Source organism: Tupaia chinensis, unplaced genomic scaffold, assembly GCF_000334495.1.
Source record: "Tupaia chinensis unplaced genomic scaffold, TupChi_1.0 Scaffold000688_1, whole genome shotgun sequence".
NCBI lineage: Eukaryota > Metazoa > Chordata > Mammalia > Scandentia > Tupaiidae > Tupaia > Tupaia belangeri.
In genome coordinates this window covers 610,415-614,792 of record NW_006160211.1, presented here as the reverse complement: position 1 = coordinate 614,792, position 4,378 = coordinate 610,415, and the positions used below count along the sequence as shown (strand labels likewise).

The 4,378-nt window shown below is 38.9% G+C and overlaps 1 pseudogene; it reads right to left on the bottom strand.

The window, feature by feature from the left end:
* Nucleotides 1–2,984: 2,984 nt before the first annotated feature.
* Nucleotides 2,985–4,136, bottom strand: LOC102470358 (casein kinase I pseudogene; annotated as a pseudogene).
* Nucleotides 4,137–4,378: the final 242 nt, after the last annotated feature.

Below are 4,378 nucleotides of genomic sequence, written 5' to 3'. Positions count from 1 at the left end.
TTAATTCACTGAGCATCATCACAGCATACAAAATGTGATTTCCTGACCAGACTACAATGCATAGTGGCTTAATTATACATGTTATTGACAAATAATTTTTTATTTCTTATTTCATATGTGTATGTATAGATATTTTCCCCCTATTTCTCACTCTCTGTCATTTCCCACCCTTCTCTTACACTGTCTTTGGTATCTATAGTTGCTTTTCCATTCCTTTTTCTCCCCCTACATTTTATTGATTCACAAAATATATTAATTAATCTAACTACTTTCAATAGTAAGTTCAGCTGATATAGACATATCTGTGAACACATGTCTGACTTTAGGCATAAAGCTCTTTTCTTTTCTTTTTTTTTTGGAGAGATTTTCACTGTAGGGCGCGTGCGCTCGCCAGACAGACAGAGAGAGACATAGAGACAGAAAGCGAGAAATCACCCCCCAGGGGGGATGGTCACGCCGCAATCCCTTCTCCTCCATTCTCCTCTCGGGATCTTGGGCACGCACGCACACGCACCCTGCGTGAGTTTTAAGCCATGAACTGCGGTCGACTACATGGGAGTCCAGTGACATAGCCATTACGCTAACTGCTGGTTCCCTAGGCATAAAGCTCTGAATAGAATGAATATACTATAAAGTAGCACTTAGCTGATGTATGTAATTTACTGTGGTCATTAAATAGGTATTTTTAACATAGTTTTTCATTTCAAGAAAACCAGTTTTTAACTTTAATAAATCAAAATAAAAATAATACTAAGGAGCTTTAAAACTTAAAGCCCAGGGAACCAGCAGTTAGCGTAATGGCTATGTCACTGGACTCCCACGTAGTCGACTGCGGTTCGCGTCCCGGACCCGGTGGCTTAAAACTCATGCTGGGTGCGTGTGCATGCGTGCCCAAGATCCCGAGAGGAGAATGGAGGAGAAGGGATTGAGGCGTGGCCATCCCCCCCGGGAGGTGATTTCTCGCTTTCTGTCTCTCTGTCTCTCTCTGTCTGTCTGGCGAGTGCATGCGCCCTATAGCAAGAAACCTCTCCAAAAAACAAAAAACAAAAAAACCCTTAAGGCCCAGACATAGGTTAGGATTCTGTTCAAATAGTAGGTACATGAACCTATTGGAACCTCAAGAGAAGACAAAAATCCTTAAATCTGGAAAACAAAACATAGAAGAAAATCATTAATGTTTTAGTCAAAACTCATAAGATTCTATTTCACCAGTTCAGTCTCATGTACTTAATCTATCTTCTGTTGTGGTCTGATCTTCCTGTTTAAATTCTGAAACATAACATTCAATTCCATATTTATCCCTACTATTAAGTTGGCCATTTTCTTAGTTGTTATTGGACTCTTATTTCTGTGTGTCTGTATTTAGTTTTTCTGATATAACATTCCCTTCAAAACTTCTTGGAGAGCTGGTATGGTGTTGTTTATCTGAGAATGTTCTTGTGTCTTTTCTTCCCATATGAAGTATAATCTTGCCAAGTACAGTATTCTTGGTTGAAATTATTTTTCCCTTAACACTTTGAATATCTTTTTCCGTTCTTTCCTTGATCTCATTGTTTCCAATGAGAAGTCCAACATTAGCCTGATGAGGATGTCCTTTGTAGGTAACTTGACATTTCTCTCTTGCCAATCTTAGTAGCTTGTTTTTGTGGTTTTGGTCAGTCTGGCTATAATGCGTCTTGGAGAAGATCTTCTTGGGTTGATCCTATTTGGAGTCCTTTGTATTTCTTGGGTCTGGATCTTTGAAAGCCTCTCTAGGTTTGGAAAGTTTTCTTCCAGGATTTCATGGAATAGATTATCAATGCCCTTATTCATTTTTCCACCTTCTGGATACCAATTATCCAGATGTTTAGACGTTTAATGGTATATACTATTGCTCATATATTATTCTCATTCTTTTAGGCAGTTTTCTCAATCTTCATGGTGGACTTTTCTAGGCAGGTAATTCTGTTTTCTACAACTGAGATTCGATCCTCTGTATGATCTATTATACTTGTAATACTTTCAAGGGAGGTTTTGATTTCCTGTATTCCAGCCCTCATCAGTAACAACTCTGTTTGATTCTTTTTTATGATATGTATTTCCTCTTTCAGATCATGCAAGAACTTCCTCACCTCCCAGAAATCATTGGTTCTTTTCTCCTGTGTCTCCTGGAGTTCATTGTCTCTCTTCTCTTGCATCTCCGTTAGCTTTGTCACTATGAATATTCCAAATTCTTTTTTTTTTGAAGTAGTCTATCAAAAAATTGAGATTTTTATTTCATAGTGAGTCAGCAAGGCATTCTTTTTTTGTTTAAAAAAGCTCATTTCCTTACAGGAACAGTTTTTAGTTTTTAATGAACTTGTAAACAAAAAGCTCCCATTTCAAAATAAAAACAAAATCCCAGATCATATGGATGTCTACAGGGATTACATTTATCTAAGCAACATACATACATGTTCAATTGTAAGATATTAACTAAATTTCTGTGACAAATATGCTTTTGCTTTTAATACCAAGAACATTATAGAGTTAATGCAGAGTCCGAAGGATAATCTAGTAGTCACTAAGTTTTTCTTAAGTCTTCACTTTAGATGCTCTTATTTCTAGCACAGGTAAGCAAGCAATCTTTCATACGCTCCAACACTGGAATCTTTGGTTGCTACCATATCAGCTGGCTTGCAGACAAGAAGCCAATCTTTTTAAGAATGTTTTAAGTGAACAACTTGCAAACCCCAGGAATGGAAAAACCCTAAGAATGCACAATTGTGAGCATTTATAGCCATCACAACTGTGGCTGAAGACTGTTCATGCTGTTCTTCTGAAATGAGATCTCAAAGCAGTATAGTTAAAAATAAAAGGTTTTAACAAAAAAAATTTGGCATATGTACAATTTCCCCACTGATTTGTGTGTCAACCATTAAACTTTCCCACTTGAAAAAATGCAGTAGGAAACCGGACACCATATTTCACTATATCAGTTAATATTTATAATTACAGCAGCTGTAACTCGGGATACAGCATCACTAATACTGCCCAGAGCCAGTTTATACTGAAATTAAGTTCTTTACACCAAGTAAATGGTTGTCCACAATCACTAGCTAGTGTACATATGAACTAAAATATCTAGATTTGGGGAGAAACAAATGCTGCTCCGATCATCTGCTCTGCTTCTTCTGTTCAATTCATGCTTAGAAACCCGTGGGGGTTTGGACCTGCTGACCCTGCCCACTGAAGAGGCTGCCTGCTGTGCTGCTTTCTGCTTTAACATTGTCATAATGTGTAGTCATACTGGTGGTTCAGGGTCCTGAAAAGAATGCGAAATAGCTGCCTCAGATTCATGTAATCCGGGCTTCCTCAAAGCACAGCCCACGACAATAGTTTAAGTACATAGCAAATTCTGCAGGAAACCCCTTACATAGAACTTCAACAGTAGACATCTTCTCACTGATCTTTTCCTATTTTTTGCTTCTTTGTTGCAGCCTTTAGTCCTTGCCATAGTAGGCTGGTTCTATTAAAATACATCAAAACATATCCTAATGATTCCATATCATCTCGGCGACTCTGCTCAATACCAAGATGTGCATTGATGCTAGCATACCGGGCAGTGCTAGTGAGGTTTTTTTATCTTCTCTATATGGTCTATGTCGTCTTGTCCTGTTGTCTCTGTACTTTTTGGCCAAACCAAAGTCAATAAGGAATAACTTATTACAGTGATACCCAATACTCATTAGGAAATTATCTGGTTCAATGTCTCTGTGTATAAAATTCTTCATATGCTTGTATTCGATTCTACTGATCATCCGGTCAGCTAACATGAGTACAGCTTTCATTGGGAAACTTCTTGAACAGAAATTGAAGAGGTCTTCAAGGCTGGGTCCCAGAAGATCTATGACTAGCACATTGTAGTCTTTTTCTTGCCCATACCACCATATGTGGGGGATGCCAACCCCACCTTGAAGAATCTTACAGAGTTTGCTCTCCTACAGTAACTGGGCATGCCTGGCCTTCTGAGATTCTAGCTTCATGGCCACTTCCTTGCCGTTGGTGATGCTGATTGCCAGATAAATGTCCCCGAAGGAGCCAGACCCAATCTTCCGTACCAGTTTGTATTTCCCTCCGACAATGAATACAGCCTTGGAGCCGCTGCTGTTCGCCATCCTGAGAGATGAAGATGGAGGCTGGGGCTAAGCCCCAAATTCTTCATCTGACATTTCCATGAGTTTTATTGTACTGTCCATGGATGAAGAGGAGTTATTCTTTTCCCTTAGAGGAGAGATATTTTCTTGTTTTCTCATATTTCTTGTGCCCCTGGGGTGATTTATGATCATCTGATGGGTTGTGCATTTCTTCCTAATTATTAAAGTTCAATCCGAGTGTTCAGAGGTGTGCTGGAGGAGGT